General features: G+C 57.2%; 1 protein-coding gene across 6 annotated transcripts in view; it reads right to left on the reverse strand.

The window, feature by feature from the left end:
* Positions 1–24,670, reverse strand: part of MAD1L1 (mitotic arrest deficient 1 like 1) — a 199,305-nt gene that overhangs the window by 77,983 nt on the left and 96,652 nt on the right. Inside the window, exon 1 of one of the 6 annotated variants that reach the window (XM_036240356.1) lies at positions 21,631–21,737. The exons of the other annotated variants lie outside the window; for them this stretch is intronic. The gene's annotated coding sequence lies outside the window, so the exon portion shown is untranslated. Of the gene's footprint in view, positions 1–21,630; positions 21,738–24,670 lie in introns of those variants that run through there. 6 annotated transcript variants of the gene reach the window in all.

Below are 24,670 nucleotides of genomic sequence, written 5' to 3' on the forward strand. Positions count from 1 at the left end.
CATGACTGTGTATGAGTGACCGTGTGTGATTGTGAGAATATGTATGACTGTGTGAGTGTGAGAATGTGGGCATGACTGTGCATGAGTGACCGTGTGTGAGTGACTGTAAGAATATGTATAACTGTGTGTGTGTGTGTGACTGCATAAGCTTGTGTGTGACCATGTGTGTAAGTGTAAGAATGTGTGATGGCGTGACTGTGTGTGACTGAGGGCCAGTGTATAAATGTGTGTGAGAATTGTGACTGAGCCCTTGTGTGTAAGTATTGTGTGTGAATGTATGATTGTGCATAAGTGTGTGTGACTGTGTATAAGTGTGTATGTGACTGTGTGTGTGAAAATATGTGTGACTGGGCGAGCATGAGAACTCTGTGTGTCACTGTGTGTATGTGTGAGAATGTGTGTGACTGTGAGTGTTAGAATTCTGTGTATGGCCCTGGCCGGTTTGGCTCAGCGGTTAGAGCATCGGCCTGCGGTCCAGAGAGACCCGGGTTCGGTTCCCGCTAAGGGGCATGTACCTCGGTTGCAGTTTGTCCCCAGCCCTGGCTGGGTCATGCAGGTGGCAACCAGTTGATGTGTCCCTTTCACATTGATGTTTCTCTCTCTCTCTCTCCTTCCCACTCTACCTGAACAAAAAATGGAAAAATGTCCTTGGGTGAGGATTAAAAAAAAGAAAGAATTCTGTGTGTGACTGTGAGACGTGTGTGTGACTGTGTATAAGTGTGTTGTATGAGAATGTGTGTGACTGCGAGTGTGAGAGTGTGTAAGTGTGGTGAGTGTGTGTGCATGCTTCCACGGGTGACAGTAATAGCCTATACTTGGGGGGAAAAGAAAACCGATGAAAAGTGTTCAAGGCCCTTAAATTGTCCAGAAGAGAGAGAAGCATTACTTTTTATTAGATCTTAGTAAAGAGCCTATGTTACAATCACAAAAATAGCTACAAGAAAATGACACAAAAGCGTATGTGAAATTACAGGAGAATGAGAAGGGAAGTGGATTATTCTGCAACCAAGTATACGAAGAAAGAGAAAAGAGATGCAGGCAGAAGGCAGACAGTGAGATGGTCAGTGTGCCCACAGAGCTCTCATTCACTGCATTAAATGCAACCAGATTAGATATTCCAACTAAAAAATAGATTTTCAGATTGAATACAAATACAAAAATCTACCTCTAACCTGTATAAGACACATCTATGATTTTAAAAATGACATTTGCAAAATGAAATGGAAAAAGTAAAAGGTGCAGAAGCTGGGAGCGGGGAACTGATACCCCCCCCCACTGACACCACACCAGGGAGATCTAGCAGGTCGAAGGAGCTGATACCCCCCCACTGACACCACACCAGGGAGATCTAGCAGGTCGAAGGAGCTGATACCCCTGCACTGACACCACACCAGGGAGGTCTAGCAGGTCGAAGGAGCTGATACCCCCCACTGACACCACACCAGGGAGGTCTAGCAGGTCGAAGGAGCTGATACCCCCCACTGACACCACACCAGGGAGGTCTAGCAGGTCGAAGGAGCTGATACCCCCCACTGACACCACACCAGCGAGGTCTAGCAGGTCGAAGGAGCTGATACCCCCGCACTGACACCACACCAGGGAGATCTAGCAGGTCGAAGGAGCTGATACCCCCGCACTGACACCACACCAGCGAGGTCTAGCAGGTCGAAGGAGATGATACCCCCGCACTGACACCACACCAGGGAGGTCTAGCAGGTCGAAGGAGCTGATACCCCTGCACTGACACCACACCAGCGAGGTCTAGCAGGTCGAAGGAGCTGATACCCCCGCACTGACACCACACCAGCGAGGTCTAGCAGGTCGAAGGAGCTGATACCCCCGCACTGACACCACACCAGCGAGGTCTAGCAGGTCGAAGGAGCTGATACCCCCCACTGACACCACACCAGGGAGGTCTAGCAGGTCGAAGGAGCTGATACCCCTGCACTGACACCACACCAGAGCGGTCTAGCAGGTCGAAGGAGCTGATACCCCCCCCCACTGACACCACACCAGGGCGGTCTAGCAGGTCGAAGGAGCTGATACCCCCCCACTGACACCACACCAGGGAGATCTAGCAGGTCGAAGGAGCTGATACCCCCCACTGACACCACATCAGGGCGGTCTAGCAGGTCGAAGGGATCACAAAGACGAAGAACGCTGTGTAATGAAAGGGCTGCACTGACCAGGAAGACAATTCTCAACGCACCAAGGGCCTAATAAAATAGCGTCCGAAGATACTCTGAATAATTGACAAAATTAATAGGAGAAATAGACAAACTCGGCCGCAAACTGGGGAATTTCAGCACACCTCTCAGGAGCTGAGAGGAAGAGATAAACATCAGCAAGGACACAGAAGGTGCGGGCAGTGTATGAACAGCCCACACACGGACACTCAGACCATGCCGCGCTCTACGCCTGCAGAGCAGGGACTTTGAGGCGTACATGGGCCACTCCCAAACACTGCCGTTCTGTGGGTCATAGAGCAAGTCTCGGCGAGTTTCAAAGAACTGATATCATTCAAAGAGTGGTCTCTGAACACAATGAAATTAAGCCAGAAATAAAAAATTAAGTAGAAAAAGCTTGAAAAATAAGAAATTTATTTGACAATAATCCATTGGTCAAAATCAAAATCACAATGGAAACTAATAGTTTGGACTGAATGATAAGAAAAATACACTATATCGCCCTGGCCGGTTTGGTTCAGCGGTTAGAGCATCGGCCTGCGGTCCGGAGAGACCCGGGTTCGGTTTCCGCTAAGGGCACGTACCTCGGTTGCAGTTTGTCCCCGGCCCTGGTTGGTCGTGCGGGTGGCAGCCACTCGATGTGTCCCTTCATATCGATGTTTCTCTCTCTCTCTCTCTTCCTCTCTCTCCCTCCCACTCTATCTGTGCAAAAAATGGAAAAATATTCTCGGGTGAGGATAAAAAAAAAAAAAAAAAGCAGCCCTGGCCGGTTTGGCTCAGCGGTTAGAGTGTCGGCCTGCGGTCGGGAGAGACCCGGGTTCGGTTCCCGCTAAGGGCACGTACTTTGGTTGCAGTTTGTCCCCGGCCCTGGCTGGTCATGCGGGTGGCAGCCACTCGATGTGTCCCTTTCACGTCGATGTTTCTCTCTCTCTCTCTCTTCCTCTCTCTCCCTCCCACTCTATCTGTAAAAGAAATGGAAAAATGTCCTCGGGTGAGGATTAAAAAAAAAGAAGAAGAAAAAAAAAAAGAAAAATACACTATATCAAAACTAAAGTATGCATCTAAATTTACAGCCTTAAATGCATGCATGACAAAGAAAAGGAAGGAGAAAACCAATGACCCATGTGCAGAACTAAAAAAATTACAATAAGAACAAACTAAAGTCAAAGAAAGAAGGAAATATAAATATAAAAACAGAAGTCAATGAAACAGAACACACACAGTACAGAATTAACAATGCCAAAAGTTGGTCCCTTCAAATGACTAATAAAACCAAACAACTACTGGGCTCACTGGTTGAGCATCAACCCATGCACCAAGAGGTTGCTGGTTCGATTCCCAGTCAGGGCACATGCCCAGGTTGAGGACCCAGTACTCAGTGGGGGGCATGCAGGAGGCAGCCAGTCGATGTTCTCTCTCATCCATGTTTCTATCTCTCTCTTCCGTTCCCTTCCTCTCTCTCTAAAATCAATAAAGAAAACAAAAACTGATCAACTACTGATGAGACAAATCAAGGGAGAGAATAAAGACTAAAAGAGAAGACATAAGTACAGACCATAAAATATTTAAAAATATATCAGGATCTACTGAGCCACTTTACACAAATTTAAAAGTTTAGATACAGTGGACAATCTTTAAAGAATAAAGCTTCCCTTAACTGAATCAAGAAGAAAGAGAAAATCTGAATAGTTTCAAAGCTATTAAAAAAAAAAAAAAATCAAAGCCCCAATTTAAAATCCCCCCAAACATGATAGCCCCAGGCCCAGATGACTTCGTAGGTGAATCCGGCTGACGTTCAAGAAAGAAGCACCACCCATCGCACACAGAGTGTACACAGAAGAGAATCTCCCAACCCTTTCTGAAGCCAGAGAGACCGTGACGCCGAGACCTGATAAGGACACTGTGAGAAGTGGAGATTAGCTGTCGGGCTGTCGCAAACACAGATGCGAAATCCCTGAACTACTGATTAGCAAACCAAATAAAGCATTGCTTGCGGAAAATAGTCCACTGACACATTTGTTTATTCCTGGAATGCAAGTCTGGTTTAACATTTGAAACCAATTAATTTAATTTTCCATTTAACAGCATAAAGAAAATTCATGATCATCTCAATATACGCAGAAAAACATTTGGTTAAAGTTCAACATCTATTCAGGATTAAAACAATAAAACGACAAAAGCTCTCTCAGCAGAAGAGGAAGAGGAAAGCTCAACTCGGAGAAGGCTCCCTGTCCAGGGTGCACGCCATGCGGGGAAGGGCACTTGTCCCTTCCCGGGCTGAGGCGGAGACACCGTGCAAACGTCTGTTCATGACTGCGTTGGGGAGAGACCCTGAGTGGCAGGACAAGGCAAGGAGAGACATGCAGGTCTAAAGATCAAAATGAAGTTAAAATGGTAAATACAGGAAGTCCAACTGCATTTACAAATAAATTAATGAAAGAAGTACATTCAGTAATATTGTGGGATCAAAGTCACTCGTCAAAGTCCAACTGTGTTTCTACATACCAGCGTCATTTCTTTTCCTAAACTAAAAGAATACATTTTGGAAAGATGCTATCATAACACCGACAACGACGACGACGAACCACAGGCCGCCTTCCTAGAAAATGTGATGAAACATGGAGAGGTAGGTGGTCAAGGCGGCCCGAGGGGGCCCGAGGGGGCCCCAGGGTACCGTGCTCCTGGATGACAATCTCGGTACCATGAAGCTGTTATTTAACCATAAAAGGCTCGGCAGCTCTCCTGGTGGGTACGGACAGGCCGAGCTCTGAACCTGGTATGAAAACGAGGGTAGTGAACAGCCAAGGAGACCGGAAGCCGACGAGGAGGGGGCTCCTCCACCAACAACAGGACTCACGAAGCTCAGTCTTTAAGGCCGTGCGTGGGTTCTGGCGAGAGAGAGGCAGACCAGTGCCTCCAGGGACGACTGGCTGGCGGTGTGAGCAGCACGGAGGAGCTGAGGGCAAGGACAGCCTTTAATGAACGGGATGGCGTCGCCTGGGCACTGCGGGAAGTCGGAGCGGCCACCGCACAGCAGAGCCTCGCTTCAGCGGGGTCGCGTGAAAAAGTGAAGCAACGAAGATGGCTCTGAACCGTATGTCAGTGGCCTCGGGTAGACGGTGGTTTCTTAAACAGGACACAAAGAATAACCACTGTAATCAGAATTTAAAATAGAGCCCATTAAAATTAAGACCTTCCGTTAAAAGGTGAAAAATGCTAGAGACCGAGAGAACGTGTCAATGCAAACACCGGGCAAGGGCAGCACCCAGAACACAGGATGGACTCACAGACGGAAGGAAGGAGTAGGCTGCGGTCTGAGGGCTTCACCCACGGGTGTCTCCAAACGGCCAGTAAACGTGACGAGGGCCCAGCTGGGCGACCTGGAACCGCACCCAAAGCAATGAGGCGCTCCACTGCGGGGACACTGCCTCAGGAGGGACACCATCCGCGTAAGCCACAGGAGGCTGGCTCTCAGCCACGGGTGCGGGGACTGTCCCCATCCCTGGCACGCTGCTGGGCACCGACTGTAAAAACAGCACATCACACAGGGCCCGGGGGCGCAGGGAGAAGCCAGGGAATGGTCACTGCGGTGTTCTTTGGTCACTGAGAGATGCAGACTCCGGTGCCCTCAGGGAAGAAAGCAGCGCACTCACCAAACAGAAATGACAGCAGACCACAGGGCAAGGGCAGAAGAAACCAAATGCCAAGGACAGGCCACAGGAGCCCACGTGTGTAACATCACCTGTGGAGCTGGAACCCGAGGGGTCTCTGTGGGTGGGGTGGAGCGCCAGGTGTGGGGCTGCCTCTGTTACAACTCACAGTTACCCCCTAGGATAGAGCACTTCCCTACAGATGCTGTACTCCAAAAAGAAGTTGGGAAAAGCGGTTTTGAAATAGGAGCTTCTGCAGCCACATAGGCACAGCTACCGCTGTCCTGCACATGTGCAAACAGCGTAGCGGGAAGACCATCCAGACCGAGAACCCAGGTCAGCCCAGGCGGGACTTGGCAGGAGACCCCAGCTTGGCGGCAGGAAAGCCCAGCCTGCACAGACTGCTGGTGGAAGGAGCAGGAGGGGCAGGTCCCAGAGCGTTCTTGATGTCACACCCCAGGTCTGGGACGGGGTGCACCCAGAATTTCTAAGTACAGAGACAAGGGGAGTGATCCAGGAGCAGGGAAGAAGACCACCACCCACAGGCTGTCATCTCCTGCCCATCCTCGAGTTTCCTCCTGAGAAGAGTCCCCTCTGCAGGCCTGCAGGCTTCCAGACCTGACCCAGACTGTACCCCAGGGAGGGAGGGGTCACAGGGTGACAGGACCAGCCCCTCAGATCCAGCCCTGCAGGAAGTCCTGACAACGCAGCTCACAGACAGCGGGAGGGAAGGCTCCTGTGACAGAAGGCTCCAGTCATCACAGCTCAATCGTTCCAGGTAAGTGGTGGAGCAGGCCAGCTGGGCGGATCCCAATGAGTCAGAGGGCGATTTAGCACAACAGTTCTATCAGCTCCCGCACAGAGCAAAGTGCCACCAACCACACTTCCCGCTTCCTCCAGGGAGACCAGGTGACTCGGCCCTGCTCACACCCCTGACCCCCCAGCTTCCCCCAGGGACACGAGGCTGACTCGGCCCTGCTCACACCTCTGACCCCCCAGCTTCCCCCAGGGACACGAGGCTGACTCGGCCCTGCTCACACCTCTGACCCCCCAGCTTCCCCCAGGGACACGAGGCTGACTCGGCCCTGCTCACACCATCTATCCCAGGGTACACTGGTCCAGTTCGGTGGGAGAAGGGGCTGGAGCAGGGAGCACAGGCAGCCTCCCCTCTGAAAGTGCAGGATGGGGCTTGACGGAAACGCCCCCAGACAACCCAGCCTCGCCCACACCAAGGACAGGGAGACATGTCTATGCTTTCCCAGTGAGCTGACTCCTGCTAATGAGCACCAATTACGGTGGTTTTGTTTGTTATTTTGTTTTTAATCCTCACCCTGGGATATGTTCGCATTGATCTTTTTTTTTTTTATCCTCACCCGAGGACATTTTTCCATTTTTTGTTCAGGTAGAGTGGGAGGGAGAGAGAGGAACAGAGAGAGAGAGAGAGAAACATCGATGTGAAAGTTGCCACCTGCCCAACCGACCAGGACCGGGGACAAACTGCAACCGAGGTACATGCCCTTAGCGGGAACCGAACCTGGGTCTCTCAGGACCGCAGGCCGAGGCTCTAACCGCTGAGCCAAACCGGCCAGGGCCGCATTGATCTTTTAGAGAGAGATGAAGTGGGAGGAAAAGAGAGAGAATCATCAGTTGGTTGCCTCAGGTACGTGCCCCAACCAGGGAGGAACCCACAGCCCTTTGGAGTACGGGACAACACTCCAGCCACTGACCACCTGATGCTCTGAGCACGGCTGTCCTCCCCGGTCCGTGAACTGTAAGGCCCCGGCCCCTGCAATGCCCACAACCCGAGGGCTCCGCTCCCAGCGCTCCATGGGGCCTCGGCTCCTCGGCCCCTCTCATCCGTGGCCGCAGGGCTCCGGTCCTCCAGACGCAGCCAGCCTCCCTGCCTGTCTCCTGAGACCACCTTCTCTGCTGTCCTGCATCCTCCACTCCCTCACCCCATCAGCCTCATCACACAGCCTCACGACCGGCCAGTCCAGCATGTCTGCTGTTTCTGCTGAGTGCCCAGGTTCGAAGCAGCTCTGTAAGGGGACAGGGCTGCCGGACCCGAAAGCATCTTGTCGAGAGCAGGAGGGGTGTCCCCCCGCAGGGCACAGGCGGGAAGGCTCTTGCAGAGAAAGGCGGGGCACCTGCCCACAGGGCACCAGGTGCGAAAGCAGGCAGCGCTGGGCCTCCTCCAGACACAGCTGCGCCTCACTCGAGGCCCGGCGCTGCCTGCCTCCCGTGCAGTCTCCCGCCGCCTGCCCCCTCCTACGCGGAGCCAGAGTGGGGGACGAGCTCCGTACCTCTCACTGTAACCCATGTTCTTGCGATTTCCACCTCCTGGTAGAAGCTCTGCAACACCCACTGTGGAGGAATGGGAATCATCTGAGATTTCCTGAAGCAATTCTCCCCTCTGTCACATGGCTGTCGCCACCCATCTCGCTCATGGCCGAGCGTAACGCACTCCCAGCATCGAGCTCCGTACCAGCAGGCCCCTCGCCCCGCCCGCAGCGTGCTGCCGCTTCACAGAGCTGGTGCTTTGGCCTGATGCTCAAACAAGGGAGGGGCAGGGCTGCCAGCACCCACCCCCCGAGGCCCTATGCCACACAAAGGTGGGGGACCACAGGCCTAGAGTGACCGCTAATGTGGCCTGGCTCTGTGCCAAGCACAGTCCGACTTATCGCATGGGACAGAGAGGAAGAAGACTGGGCGAGGCAGGGATGAGCCCTCGCACTCGGAGCCCGTCGACGACAAGCCAGGGACGACACAGGTGGCAGAACAAGACTTCCCTGTGATGCTGCAGTGCGCCCTCACCGCGCTGGGCTGGAGAAGGGTGTTCGGGAGATGGCCACAAGGAGAAAACGCCTCTGGGCCGGTGCTGGGTACTCGCAGGACACGCAGTACCCCTGCCCCACGCCCGTCTTGCCTCGAACAACACAGGACACGGTGGAGCGAAATGAAAAGCCCACATGCAGAGGGAAGCCCTGCTTCTCCACGGGCACCAGGCCTCAAGCCGCTGGCGCACCGCACGACTGCTTCGCGGCAGGTCTGCTGGAAAAGCCCGCGCGGAAGTGGCCCCAGTCAAGCCATGTCGCTCGGGGTGACCGTCAGGGACTACGCCTCTCGGCCTCAGCTCCCTGACTCAGAGGACACAGCTCGCACTGAGGCCTGTGTTCAGAACCGAGCAGAACTGTCAGTGCAGAGCAGGACAAGGGTCCACCCTCCACACCTCCGCGGCTGCGGGTCACCATCAGTTCTGCCTTCTCACACACCCTCCAACCTGCTGAAGACCAGTGCAAACACCTGCGACTGCAAGGTGCCCTCCCATCTCAGACTCACTGCACTACCTCGACGGTGCCTTCTCCAAGCTGCGGGGTGGACAGGAGCCCAGTCGGGGGTGTCCCAGGACAAGGCCAGCTCCAGAGATGTCCCAACACACTCTGCTCCCCTCTCTGGTCATCATCACAATGTCACACTTATGATCCCTGTCTGCCCCGGCTGCAGGCCCCCCTCCCCCACAGGGCAAGGAGATGGTCCCTTTCACTGCTCACATGTTTCCATGTTGGACCGGAGGACCTGGCCACATGGGCCACAGCACTAGGAGGAGAGCTTGGGGTGCCTGGCCAGCCCCAGCCTCGCCCCACCTGGCACCTGTGCAGTAGCTCTAAGTGCACTGACAGCCGGGGGTGGGGGGGTGCAGCTGCGCCCCCTCTGCCCACGGCCTTCTGGCTGCTGAAGTAATGGACTCCCCCTGGAGCCCCTCAATCACTGGCCTTTGCCACCAGGCAGGACGGGGATGTTCAGAGCCGCAGGCGCCGCTGCCTGTGAGGCACACCTGGCCGCCTCTTTGACATGATTCAGCCTCCGCAGAGCTCAGTGGGAGGCACCGCCTCCACACTCAGCATCCTCAAAGTGCTCCGCCCGTGGGCTGCCACAGGAGGGGCAGACTGCCGGTAACCAGGAAGGCTCCATCGGCAGCACCCCTCCTGCCAGAAAGGATGGTGCAGGACAGCCGCACTCGGAGGTGACAGCTGTCCGAGGGCCCTCTGTGCTGGCCACACTGAGCACTGACAGCCCCAGGGCCACCTGGTGCACAGAGACCAGTGCCATGTGCACGGAATGACCCGCCCGCCTCACCGGAAGAAAGGAAAGCAGACAGATGAGTGGTCTCAAGATCCAGAGGGCTGTGGGCGTGGCAGCGGTGGGGAGCAGCAAAGGGCAAGGACTGCTCGCTGGGCAACACCCAGCAGCTCTGTGTGGCCCCAAATGCTGTACAACGAAAGGAAAAAGACAAATGAGGGGAAACATGCACCACAGACACGCGAGGCCATGTGGAGGTCAGGAGAGGAGCAGCACACGGCTTGTCGTCGACGGGCTCCAAGTGCGAGGGCTCATCCCTGCCTCGCCCAGTCTTCTTCCTCTCTGTCCCATGCGATAAGTCGGACTGTGCTTGGCACAGAGCCAGGCCACATTAGCGGTCACTCTAGGCCTGTGGTCCCCCACCTTTGTGTGGCATAGGGCCTCGGGGGGTGGGTGCTGGCAGCCCTGCCCCTCCCTTGTTTGAGCATCAGGCCAAAGCACCAGCTGTGAGGCGGCAGCACGCTGCGGGCGGGGCGAGGGACCTGCTGGTACGGAGCTCGATGCTAGGAGTGTTCACAGCCATGAACGAAATGGGTGGTGACAGCCATGTTGCAGAGGGGAGAATCGCCACATCAGCCGACGTAACGAAGCCCCGGAAACGACTTGGACTCCAGCAGACAAGGGCTGCTCGGTCATCTGCACAAGACGCTCGGCGGCCTGCAGGCTCTCCACACTATCACGACAGGCAGCTGTCTCGGGGAAATGTTAAGTGGCACGCACAGGACACAGGGTCTCACCTGTGCTGTTCATGGCTGCTCTCCCACTACCTGAAACAGCTCTGAGATGCTGGCTGACCCCACAGCCCTGGGCACACCAGTAATTACTGTCAGCCAGTAATTACTAAATGAACAAATGAATGACTGGATGGGTAGGTGGGAGGATGGATGAATGGGTGGATGGACAGTGGGTAGATGGGTGCACGGATGGGTAGGTGGGTAGGCAGTGGACAGCTAGGTGGATGGACAGGTGGGTGGGTGGATAGCTAGGTGGATGGGTCATAGATGGGTGGATGGGTGCATGGATGGGTAGATGGGTAGGCGGTGGACAGCTAGGCGGGTGGGTGGGTGGGTGAGCAGGGTAAGGAGGGAAGGAGGCAGAGATGAAGGAAACACACAAACAAGATTTCAGCACTATCTCTGGGTGAAGGGACACATCTTTTAAATGTCTTCTTTACACTTTCCAGCAGTCTCCAGACTCCACAAGGTACAGTATTATGATCAAGGAAAGAAAGACAAGCTGTGTGCTTTAAAGGGTAAGAACACAGCCAACCCTGCCCACCGTTCTGCAGACTTCAAACCTTCAACCCCGCGAGGAAGGGGCCATCCCTGACTCATTCCAACACTGGTGCCACCGCACAAGGCTCCGGAGGGGACCGGAATCCCGCAGGCGAGCCCACGACCTGTGCCAGTGCCCTGAGGATGGAAACGCCAGTCACTACATGGGAGAGGAGACAGGCCAAGGACCTGGGGGACACGGCAGCCGGGTGCAACCAGTCCCAGCCCAGGGTCTGCACTGCCCGAGGACAACGGCTCCGTCCAGACCGGGCTGCTGCACAGATGGCTGCTGGAACGGCCTTGCACAGACTGTGTGGGCCGAGTCTCTTCTCTGCGATGAATCAGGTCAGCGGCTGGGTCCCATGGTCACCACAGTCCAGTGTCTAACAACCTTTCTGAGCGCTGGGCCTCCTGACAGCCCCGCAGTGGTGGGGGAGCACCTCCTCTGCCTTGGGGCACTGCTGGTGTCACCTGCTCCTGAGCGGTGGTGAGGCTGCGCGGTGGCGCCTCCTGGCCACTGCCGACATTCCCATGCCTTCTCGTCTGTGCGGCTCTTGGCACATCTCCGTCCACTTCCTGATGAGACGGGAGTCCTCTGTGTGTTCTAGATAAGGCGCGTGGTCTGCAAACATCTTCCCTCAGTCTGCACCTCGTTTGTTCGTCTCTCACCAGCTTCCACAGAGCAAAGGCTCCTGGTTGTTGTCAAGTCCAGTCTGTCAAGCTTTCCTTTTGTAGGTCACACTTCTGGTGTCGTGTCTAGGAACTGGCGCAGACCCCGGAGGTTCCCCTTCTTCTGAAACTACTCCTCACCATTAAGCGCCACAGTGCGAGGCCTGGTCCATTCAAAGTGGATTCCCGTGTCCAGTGTGGGGTTCGATCGAGGCTGGTGCTTTGCCTCTGGGCGCCCACTGCTCCAGCACCGTCTACTGAGAAGACGGCCTTCCTCCCACCGTGCTCTCTCAAACCTTTCTCAAGTGCCAGCTGGCCCAGAGCAAGCAGGAAGGAACAGTCAAGACTAGAGCTGAAACACATTCAACAGCAAGCAGAAAAACCAGAGAGTCAGCTGAGCCAAAAGCTGGTTTTCTAAAAAGATCAGTAACATTGACAGACAAAACCCCCAAAAAGAGAAAAGTTTCAGGTTCATGCAGTCGGGAATGGAGGAGACAGTACCACAACATCACCACAACGAAAGGGTGAGAGAGGAGGACGGTCACCCTCACACCGAAAATAAATGACCTCAATGACATGAGCACTCCTAGGAAGACACCTCCCACCCACTGACCCAAGGGGACTACTGACCCGAGCGGACTCAGCACAGATGAGGTGAGCTGGGCACGGCCATCCCCTGTGTCGTAGCAGCTGGCCATGTCTGCTGCGCTCTCCCCAGGGCCACCCGCTCTCCCTGGGTCCCTGCACCCCCTTCTCACTCAGGTCTGTGGCCCAGTGACTGCTAAGTGCTCTGTCTGGCCAGGACAGCTGCCTGGCCTTTGGTCAGGGCATCTTCTGTCCACACTCTGGTATCTCGGGGCTGCCAACTTCTTCAGCTCGAGTCTGAAACAAGGGGAAAACCCACCCTACTGCTCCGTGGGTGCCCAGGCCCCCAGGCCCACCCTCGGAGCCTGACGCAGACCTCCTGGGGCCTAGCTGTGCTCAGTGACAGGAAGAGAGACTCCATCTCCTCCCTCCAGGACTCGTACGTTTCGGCTGCTCTTCAGAATGGCTCCTTCAGCGCATTCGGTAACCCGCATGTCCAGGTCCTGGGCGCTGTGCGGGAGCCTCCCTGGCACCTAAACTGGCACCCAGAACTGCTCCTGGCTCATGAGTGATATTCCATGCACGTAGGGGCAGCAGGTGAGGACATCTTCTACCTCAGGGACGCAGCTCCACCCTTTGGCTGAGGGAGGGTGGGCTCTACCAAAACCAGTATGACTTCTGGCTTACAAAGATGCCACCACGATGCCAGGTGGGGACGGTGCTGAAGGGAAAGTACTGGTGTCCACTGGGCCCTACCAACCTGCCACCATCCCGCCAGCAGAGGTCAGTCCCCAGGAAAGTTGTTGATGAGAACACACACACACATACACACACCCCTGACATGTGGAAACCAAGCCCCTGGAGCACCCTCTCCCGGCCTGCCATGATCCAGTCCACACTGGGCTGTGCTCCCCCAGACAGCGGAGCTAAGAGCAGAGAACAGCCGCCAGCTGCCCCTCCGAAGCTGAGTTCCCTTCACCAAGAAGCACAGGATTCTGAGGAGACAGCCGTTTGCTCAGAAAGTTTGGTCCCTACTTCCTGCATTCTCTTTATTTACAAGATTGCTTATGCAAAGACATCACCATGCATAACGCATTCAATTATGCAGTGTGAGATGTAGCCTTAATAGAGAGAGCTCAAGTCAGCCACACAGACAGCTCGGAAAGCATTTTAAAAGCCTGCGCCTGACTTGAGAAGTGCCTGGCTCCCGCCCCACTGCCGCAGGCACACAATGCAAACACACAGGGCGGTGCTCATCTCAGCCCCGCTCCTGCCCTGCTCCTGCCCCCTCGAAGCGCCGGGGCCAGTGCCTGGGGCGGGCCCCTGCTCCCTCTCAGAGACAGGGCCTGCACACTGGAGGAGGAAAGCCAGCAAGCTCTCTAATGAACTTTAAGCCCGACAGTGTTCCCAGCCCTCCTCGGGCCCCCCAGGCCTGGGGAGTCCTGCAGGCAGCTCTGAGAGGGTGGCTGGAAAGGGCCAGCCTGGCACAGGGACATCGGGGTGTCTGGCCCACAAAGTGCAGCCAGGCCCAGGTAGGCTGGGCAACCGGGTTCCCATGTGCTGAGCACTGTTCCTGGTCACAGCAGCCCGTCAGGGCCACGGAACCACTGAGAACGGGCCGAGCAGGGCCCGGCCCCCGGCGCACAGCACACCTCACCCTGCAGACAACGCCAGCCGGCGGCACTGTGGGCTGGGCAGAGGCGTGGGCACAGCCAGGCTTCCGGCATGCCCTGAGCGCACGGGGCAGCGAGAGCAGTGGGGCGGTGCCCTCGGCCGGCAGAAAGAACAGGTGGGCAGTGACTCCGACTGCAGCCGGCACCTGCCCTCTGCTCTAAGGAGTGTTCGCTGGCAGCGCGGTGGCTCCCTCGGCCTGCCCGCACCTGAGGGGTGCCACCGAGGCAGTGCCAGTGCGCAGGTCTGAGTGTCACACTCTGGCTCCAGCCACTACAGAACTTCAGGTCCCACCGTGTGAGGTTCGAGAGGCCAACGAGAAACCACCTGGGCTTCAACCGGAAGGAGACTCGCCCATAAACACATGGGAAATGGTGCTGTGGACAGCACACCCTGTCCCCAGGGAGACTGGTATACAGACCAGGGGACAAGGCAGAGGGTGCACAGACCTGATCCAGCAGCGGCAGAAAGGCTGGGCGAGGAGCCTGTGAGCGGACAGGGCATGGCACCCACTCGCCAGGCAGCTCCCTCCTGGGCACAGGGCTGAGTGGTGCCCACTTCTGCTCAGCCCCACCCACCCATCAGCATGGAAGGGGCCCGCACACCTGCTTCTGTGACACAAGAGGACGCCAGGCAGGGAGGCGTGCACACATTGTCCCCCACGTAAGGGCACGCATTTCCCCAGAGGCACTGCGCCGTGACGCAGCTGAGGACAGCTGCAGGGACAGGGTGACATCGCCACGAAGCGGGCACCTGGGGGCTTGTTGCATGCTCTTGGGTTTCATGGAGGAAGCAAAAGCTCTGAGGGAAGGCCGTGTGCCCCAAACCGCACGGCTGGTATAACCAGAACTTGAACCCAGGCCTCTCGGACTACACCAGTCTCCTGGGGCAGACCAACTCAGGGCTCTGGGGGACAGGCCATCTGGGGCGGTGCTGCCCATCAGCAGGCCAGAGAGTGGCGCTGCAGGCGCGACAGCAGAGCTCAGGGCTCCTGGCGGTGATGCCAGGGAGGGTCTGCAGCCCTGCCCCTCCTGCTACCACGCATCTTTACACACTTCCCAGCACCAGCAGCGCTGGGCATCCACACAGGGCACTCCTCTCGGCGCACGAGGGCTGAGCGAGGCATGCGTCCTGCTCCGGCACCTGGCACTCTCCCTTCAACCGGAGGAGAGCAGAAACCACGGTGAAGGCTAGCCGGTAGGTCTAGTCTACGTAGACGTTCACAAAGCTGTGGTCAGCCCTGCACAAGAGCTTGTCACAGCCCTCTGCTCAGTGGTTAGAGCAACGGCCTGCAGACCAAGAGTCCTGGGTTTGATTCCGGCCAAGGGCATGTACCTTGGTTGTGGTTCATCCCCAGCCCTAGCTGGAGTCTTGGGGGATGGCAACCAATCCCGCCCCACCCCCCCGCCGTCTGAAGATAAATGTAAAAATATCCTCGGGTGGAGATTAAAAAAAAAGGCTTGTTAGAAAGCCCTGAGGAACACCAGAAGAAAGAGTGTCACCTGCTGGGATCTGAGTCTCGCGAATCCGAGCGGACAGAGGACGCGCAGTCCTTAGCCAGAGCCATAGAGGGGCGGGCTCCAGGTGCTCCACAGGGAGGCCTGTCCCCAGGCCTCACGCTGCAGCCTGGGAACCCGGGACAGACGAGCACAAACCCAATGCAAATGTTCCCCCAGGCCTCAGGAAGCAGACCAGGCCTTTAGAAAGCCCACATGCCCCTCACAGCCACACGGGGAGAAGCTGCAACCAGCTGCCAGAGCAGCTCACCCCGCCGAACCTCAGGCCCTGCCCACGCTCTGTGCTCACAGCCCCCAGGCCACTCGGACACAGAGGGTCCACGAGAGGGCGCTGGGGACAGGACCCCCTGCACCACAGCCGCAGACCCTGGAGCAGAGGTGTCTGCTGGAGGTCAGCACTCTGCACGGCCCACCTGCTGCCACACACCTCTGCTCCTCTCGGCGCGGCTGCGCAGGCTGGACGCCCTCTACCACCCGCCATCAGCCTCTGAAACACCTTCTTTCTCCTCCTCCTCAGAGGCCGGCTCTCCAGGCACACTCTGGCCAGGCCACCATCTCCCTCGGCTGGACGCTTGAGGGTGGAGAGGAAAGAGCCCTTCACAGGGAGACTTACCTGACACCTCTGGTCTAGAAGAATAAAAGAAACTGGAAAGGGGCGTGCTCAGGAACTGTCCTCATCCTCACCTCTCTCCAGAAACCAGGCCCTGTGCAGGTGATGCATGCACCCAGCTTGGGAACACCTTCCAGAGCCAAGGCCCCGGGGGGGGGGGGGGTGTGAGCACAGCAGAGACACCACCAGACCCCACCCCACATGGGTCTCCCAAGGAGCCTTAGTCAGGAGAGGAGCAGAGAGCCAACACCATCCCCTCACAGACTCCACAGGCACACAGAAGACAGGCAGCCAGGCAGTCCCGGGCATGCCTGGCTGCTCACACGTGCTACCCGAGATTGCCCTGCTGGGACCCACCAGACAGAGAGAAGAGGAGACTCAGTACCAGTGAAGGAGCAGGCCATCAGGGAGAGGGTCCGTTCCACCAGATGCCCAGGGCACCTCCGAGCTCCTTTGTACGGTGCTCCACCTGCCTGGCTGAGGGCCCCAGCCACGCTCTCCCTGCCCGAGCCCCCAGCGGCTGCAGGCAAATGTTATTTCTACGCACTCTCTCTGCAGACCCACAGAACAAAGCTGGAAATAACCTCTAGCAAAACAAACAAACTTGTGGAAAGGGACCCAAAGTTGCCCCTTTCCTGGTCCACAGCCAGAGCGCCTGAGCAGAATGGACATCCAGGTGCCTTGAGCAACACTATGAACCATGGGCACGAGCACTGTGCCCAATCCCAGGACTACGCTGGGACAGCCTCAGTCTGAAGGAAGTGCCTCCCTTCTCCTTGGCATTGTACTGGGGCTGACTGGATCTTAGAGGGAAAGTTAACCACACTCCCTGCACCCACACTCCTTGTTCTCCACTTGATGATGGATGATATTTAATCCGTCCAGCCAGGCACACTCTGCATCTGTAAACATGGTCCCTGCTTCACTGCTGTTTGATAACTGTTACAACAGCTGGGGCCGGCCCTTGTCTGCTGGGCCCAATGCTCCGTGAGGGCTCATGGGGAAAGCAGCTAAACTGCAAAAACCACTGGCTTTCTAGAATGAAACACAGACATCGGCATGTATGTAGACCCGCGCACATGCACTCACATCCATGTGGACATGTGCACATACTCATGTACAACTGCACCCTCACGTGTGCACATAATCACATGCACACACTGACACCCCCTGCCAGACACAAGGGGGCAGTGACGGGGACAGGTGCTCAGGTAGGCTGAGAGGCCGGAGCTGCATACGGGCAGTGTCTCCTACCTGTCCTGGGCGCACTGCCCAGCCCCCCAGCTGCAGGCTCCTCCTCCGAAAAAGGGACTTTGCAAATACTAACTCAGAGAATTTTCAAAAGGACTTTTAAGTGAGACTACTAGAAGAATATTCATGTAAAGCAGATAACGCCAGCAGCCACTGCTGCTCACTGTGGCCACGTGCTCCAGGCCCCAGGCCGCAGGCTGCACAGGTGCGGGGAAGGCACCGCGTGAAGGACGACCAGCACCAAGCACACGCACCAGCCTGGCACAGAGTAAGCCTGCGGCGGTTGGCCAGCAGCTCTGCAGCACCTTTCTCAAAGTGCAGGCTCGTCTGGACGGTCGACACGCCGTGAGAGGCGGCTGTGGGGTGCCCTGGCTAAGAGCCACTGCAGCCCTGGCCAGTGTGGCTCAGTGACTGGAGCATTGGCCTTTGCACCGAAAGGCCACAGGTTCAATTCCCCAGCCCTGGTCAGGGTTATGCAAGAGGCAACCAATTGATGTGCCTCTCTCATATCTATGCTACTCTCTCTCCCCCGCCCTCCCACCCTTCACTCTCTCTAAAAGTCAATGGAAACAATACCCTCTAATGAGGATCAAAGAGAACCACTGCACCAAGCAAGAAAAAGACCACACAGCCCATGGGCCGTACACCGTGAGCACTGCGCCTCCGACGCCCACCAGCCAGGTAGGCACAGCACCTACTCGGTGGCACAGCGCCAAGGGCAGAGGCCAGTGGGAGGGCTGGCCGTCTGCAGGCCGCCCGGGGCACACGCTTCCAGGAAACCGAAATCTTTATTTACTTATTTTATTAGAATTTCTAAAATTCTCACCAGAGGATATCTTTCCATTTATTTAGATAAAGTGGGAGGGGGAGGAGGGAGAGAGAGAGAGAGAAACATTGACATGAGAGGGACACATCGACTGGTTGCCTCCTGCATGACCCGACCGGGGCCGAGGATGAACTGCAACCAAGGTACGTGCCCTTGACCGGAACCAAACCCGCGACTCTGGTCCGCACACTGGCACTCCACCGCTGAGCCACACCGGCCAGGGCCAGGCCAGCAGCTCTGACATCTCTGAGATAATCACCAGGAGTGGCCTGGAGACCATTCAAACAGCATCAAGAAGCGGAGACTATTTTTAGCTGTAACACTCAAGAGGCTGCCTGGCAGGGAACCATGTCTTTGAGCGTGACCATCAATTTTCACCTGCAGCCAACTTCCTTTCCTTTCAGGATGAAGGTTATTCAAAGATTTGGATTTCTTCGAAATTGAGTTAGAAGAGAACAGGCCTCCACAACGCTGAGGGGACTCCAAATCAGAAACAAGGACACTTGCCAGCTCGCACAGCCTGGTCCTCCCAGGCCTGCCAGACGCCCTCGGACACCGCAGGCACAGACCCCTGTGCATGGCGGCCAGGCCTCGTTCCACCTGGGCCTCATCTACTCCTGTCACGTCGAGGCCCTGCACGTGCGACAGCGTGTGGAACACCCGAGCTGTGGGCCCGGGGAGGGGTGACCTGGCTGCACGTGCGACAGCGTGTGGAACGCCTAAGCTGTGGGCCCGGGCAGGGGCGACCTGGCTGCACGGAGAGGAAGAGGCGCTCGCCTCCAACCCAGCCACGGGCAGTGCCAGCAGCTCAGCAGCAAGTAGCCTCTCACTCATCAGAAACCCATGAACGACATTGGAATCGCAAAGGAAGCTGAGACCCGCCTGCACCTCCACATGCCCTCGAGGGTCCCCCCTCGCCCCTGCCTGTGGGGTTTCTCTGAGCCAGGAGCCAGCGAGCTGCACACAGCGGTCCCACAGACCACACTCGCGGAAGAAGCCTCAGGAGGCTCTGGGAAGTGACACCGCACATGCTGGCACAGGGGCTTCTAGGGAATGAAGCCTGGGGGACACGGGCGTCCAGCCTGACCACATGGGCAGCCGGCACAGACCATCAGCAGGCTGTGCCCACACCCACCCACAGGGCCAACCCACAGGGCTCCCACAGAGGAGGAAGAGCGGAAGCGAGGCGCCCCGGGACAGGGACAACATCCTGTGGGCAGCTGGGGCAGAGGCAGCCAGCAGGGCAGCCAGCAGCCTGTCTGACGGCCGAGGCCCAGCTCCTGCACCCACTGGCGCTCCCTCAGGGTGACCCAGGCAGGGAGCCCCTGACCCGCAGTACAGAACAACTCAGGAGTGTGGGGGAAACAGTGGAAATCATACTCACACTAACTTTTGTATGTAATTTTAGACTTTTTAAGTACATATGCTCCTACTTGACTAGTTAACATCCCTCCCTGACTGTGGGTCACAGACCTGCTTGCAGAGGGACACATACATACTGACATGTGCACTGTGATGTTTTCAACAGCACGAGCGAGCGTCTGGAGGCTGCAAGAGCGCTGAGCCACCCGGCCAGGCGGAGCGAGAAGGGTAGTGCTGTGCTTGGAGGGTGCTGCGGCCCTCGGGGCCTGGGGCAGCAGGAACAAGCTCAGGGGGCATCTGAGAGGGAGGGGAGTCGGGAGCAGCCTGCGGCCCCTCCACACACCGAGCACAGGCAGCTCCAAGGACCTAAGGAGGAAGAGGGCACGGCATGGCCCGCCCTGGGCAGACCCCAGCACCACCACACTCCCTCGCCTTCCTGCCCTCTGCCACCCAGGGCTACGGTTCTTTTAACTTTCACGGTCGGGGGAGAAAACACAATTCGCATCATTTCCCAGGTGTGATTCTGAGCCCAGCATCAGAGCAGGCCCGCCCATCGGCACCTTGTCCCGAGCACTCCTGTGCCCCCTCAGTCCCACCAGATGGCAGCCAGGGCGGCAGGCGGCCCTCCAGGAGCCGGCAAGCAGGGCAGGGAGCTGGGACGTGGGCATGCTCTCGGGCAGGGGCAGTGGCCAGGGCTATTCCTTTCTGCTGGGCCTGTCTCCTCCCGGTGCCTGTGGAATCTGGCAGACGTTTCCTGAGGGCCCACTGTGCGCCAAGTGCCTCCTTCCTGCTGGCGACTGGTGAGCAGAGCCGACATCCCCCAGGAGACACAGAAAGATGTCGGGTAAGCCAGAAGTCGGGGAGAAGTAAGTGCAAAGGAGCCAGGACGGGGAGAGGCATACGAAAGGCCCAGAGGCATGCTGGGAACAGGCAGAGCGAGACCCTCCTGCCTCCGTGCACAGCACCGTCCGGTTGGCAGGAGGACATGCCGGGAGGCAGGAAGCAGGTGCGGTAGGTAGCCCCTGGGGTCTGGCCAATGTGTCCAGCCCCACTGGCAGGAAAGAGCCAGGGGACCTGGTGCAATGGGCAAGTTTGGCTAGCCCTTGCCCAACCTGGGTGAGCTGAGTGGGACCAGTTATGTCCTCTGTAAGGCACCGAGATGTAATTTGCTATCACAAAGAGAAGACACGGCCGTCACTCTAGCAAAAGAAGATGGGTCCAGTTCAAACAGTCTGGGCACTTCACCAGGGCTTTGTCTGCAGCGCCCAGACCCCAGGGCACTTCTACCTCGGCCACGTCACCTGGGAGCTGCTGCAGAGCGGGAAGTACCAGCTTCCCATCGCATACACACCACAAAGACACTGCTGGAGGAGCCCCAGGAGCCCGCCACCTGCCTTGCCCAACTCCTCATCCTCCCTGAACTGAGGCTACTGGAGCCCAGGAGGCCTGAGTGGACCAGGTGTGGGCTGGGCTCTCTTCTGAGAGGGCCCCGCTCCTGCCCCTCCCCCCCCTCACCCCCTCGCAGCCCGTCTTTATTGGTGGCCAGAGGCAGTCCACAGTACCTCTCTCCACACTCTCATAAACTCTCTCTTAATAAACACCTCAAATTGGGCAACAAAGAGAGGCATTTTGTTTGATTTCATTGTATTTCCTAAGATTGCTTTGCTCTCTGGAATTTCTTCCAACTATGACCCAGTTTCAGCCGCCCTGGGTGGGTAATACAATAACAAGGGTGATGAGGCTGGCTTCCTAATAACTGCAAATGGTGTTTTCCCGCAACAAAGCAGGTGGGCTTTGTACTTCAATGGACACAGTAAAAGTGTCAGCCTGGAAAGGCAACATGCTAACACCTGGAAATTAAATCTCAAAGCCGAGAGGGCCCTTCTCACCTGCAGGAGGCGGCCGTCACGCGAGCAGAGCAGACGCTAACTAGGAACCCGGCTGGGCGATGTCTCCGGAGGGCTCAGCGAAAGTGGAGAAGAAGCAGGGTCTGTATCCACACTTGAGTTTAGAAAATGTGAGCAGCACTGCCCTCCCGCAGGACATCGCAGAGGAGGAAGCAGACCTGGGCCAGGGAGCAGAGCAGTATTCAAGACCCAGGAGCACGGTGGCACCACCTCCTGCCACCCTGTCCACCGATGCGCTGGGTCACGGAGGTGAAGACAAGGGCGGGGGAGGAAGTCCGGGACGGACCTGCCCTGATGGAGCCACCTCCCTGGGCAGGGCCGAGTACGCACTTCGCTTCTCCTGGACACCTACCTCACTATCTGTTCTCACTAACCCAGAGAAATCCGAAGAGGATTTGTGTTTTCACAGAAAATAAAACAGGCAGAGAGTAAAAACCGCTTGGCACCTGCTCGCTGCACCGCACTGGCCCCTGGAATGCCCGCTCCGCACACCACTGGTGAGATGCGAGGACGTGACTCCTGTTCATGTCCACCCGCCGGACGTGCGGGAGGTCTGGCACGCTCGGGGCTCTTGGCACCAAGCCAGCGCGCTGACTGAGTCTCGGGCACCTGGGCTTTGTCACAATTTATTTTGTGCTTCCATGAGCAAGACGGCACTAAGGTGTCGGCAAAGCTGAAGGGTGTCACATGGCAAAGAACTGGATGTAACCAAGCATGTCGATCATCGGGAGTGCAGTCAAGACATGCTGCATGTGTTCACGTCTGGCTCCAAACCTCCATGTAAGTCAGTGGCAGCTGCCTCCGCCTACACTCCCACAGAGGAGACTGCACCTGTGGACACCAGGATGTGCGTCCCCTGGGCTGAGAGAAGCGGAGGTGACAGGCTGTGGCTGTCATGGCTGAGCAAGGAGCAGAGTCCCAGCTGAACAGCAGGAGGGCCCAGGCCTCTGCCCTCAGTCACAGGGACAGGCACCGCGAGGACAGTCGCGTCTCCGTATAGCACCTGCCATCGGAGCTGTGGCACAGCCTTGGGACTCCACTGCTGGTGCCATTAGCCACCTCTGAAACGATGCGCAGATCAGCAGCAGGACACACCTGGGGGTTGGTCCGACAGGCGGGAACTCAGGCCCAGCCCATAACTACTAACTCGACCCTGAACTCTCATAAGGCCCACGATCTGAGCACACACCAATGACCTCTGTCCTCAAAGATCCCCACGCTCCTTCGATCGGGCACAGAGTCAGTAGGGTGAGTTCTAGACCAGGTGGCCTGTGGGCCACTGAGCCTCTGACATGGAGAAGGAGACCTGAGCACACAGGGCACACACCTGGCCACGCAGTGGTCTCAGACATCAGCACCCATTCCCTGCCACACTCCTGGCTTCCTCAGACCTCGGCACGAGTGCCCAGCACTCTACAGTCCTGCCTCGAGGACTTCTCACAGGGCCCACCGGACAGAGAGGGGCAGCAGTGAAGGCCAAGACCCCAGAAGGAATCTGGTCAAAGTCAGGCCTGAGCTGAGGCAGCAGGATGAGGCTCCTTAGCCCACATCGAGTCCAAGGACCAAGGGGTCAAGTTCAGCTCAGCACACCTGGCAGGACCCCCCGACCACACGCCAGGCCCATGGGCCCAGGATGTCACAAAGGGCATTGGTTTCTATGAGAAACCGTGGTGATGGGCACCCTCCCCGCACCAGGAGGAAACGCAGATGGTGCTGTGGCTGTGACCACCCTTCTCAGGAAGGGGGTGGTTCAGTCCTGCAGGCACAGCTGGGACTCCCACAGACAGGGAGGCTGCAAACTGATCTGCATGTAAAGGCCCCAAACACCTGCACAGCCCAGGTACATGCCTGCCCACCTCCAATGCCCCGAACAGGGGACTTTCAAACAAACACATGGTCTCAGTGTCTCCCCATGGAGCAAAGGCCAACGTGCAGGATGAACCACAGGAGGAGTGGGGGCCCGGGGTGCACAGCATTAGGATAAAGAGCAGATTAACCCACACTGTCCCCACTCCACCCTGACCAGCTGTGTGGCCCAGTCTCCACGCCACCCTCAGGCCTTGATGTGCTGACTGGGAGCCCAGCACGGTGCCACCCTCCACACCTCGGTGGGGGCCGGGGATCAGGGTGACAAAGCACTCTGAGGCAGACAGAAAGCTAGACCCACAAGGGCTGCTTTCTTCAGAAGACAGCGCAGGACGGGTTTCCCGGTGCTTCCTTCCGTGCTGCCCGCGGCCACGGAGTTTCAGCGCTGAACAAGAAGGCGGAAGTGAGGAACCCTTTTAACAAGATTGGAAAACTCACACTAAGGACGGGGGTGAGAGGAGGAGAAACATGGCATTTGCGATCCTCTCTGCAAGAAAAACGTGGATATCACCTGCTTTTGTCCAAGGCAGAGCCTGTGTCAGGCCAGCAGCGACCAGAGCTCAGGCCCTGGGGGCAGATCCGTCAAGCAGGTGCACGCCAGGGTGGGGCCAGAGCATATGGGGAGGGGGCGCCAGTCTGCACGTGACCCAGCAGCTCCAGAGCTGGGCACTGCTTACCAGGAGTCCCCTCACACAGGAGCCCTTCCCGCACGGCCCTAGTCCTTGCTGCCTGACACCTCACCTAACACTCAGAGTCACCGGGAAAAGCAGCCGGGGTCCCCTGCATGCCACACCCAGCCGCAGAGGTGTTATGAGCCACTTAACTATGCTCAGAGGTGTCACAGAAGAAAGAAACTAGTGTCGCTCTGAGGGAGGCCTGGTGGCCGAGCAACATGAGAGGAGGCACAGGGAGCAGGCCAGGCCCGCTGCCTGGGCTCCACACCTCAAGTGCCACTCCGCACCTGCCCGTGTCTCGAGCCCTCCTCTGTGACACAGCCAGGAGAGCAAACGCTGTGTGAAAAGCTTCACTAAGCGGAAGACACAACCCACTGCAGGGTGAGCTGAGCACAGCGACTGGCCAAACGGCGCAGATGTTTAAGGTGAAAACATGTCCCCACAAAACCCTGCGCGTGTTTACAGAATCCTGAGACGCCCTT

This window comes from Molossus molossus, unplaced genomic scaffold, assembly GCF_014108415.1.
Source record: "Molossus molossus isolate mMolMol1 unplaced genomic scaffold, mMolMol1.p scaffold_m16_p_4, whole genome shotgun sequence".
In the NCBI taxonomy this organism is placed as follows: domain Eukaryota; kingdom Metazoa; phylum Chordata; class Mammalia; order Chiroptera; family Molossidae; genus Molossus; species Molossus molossus.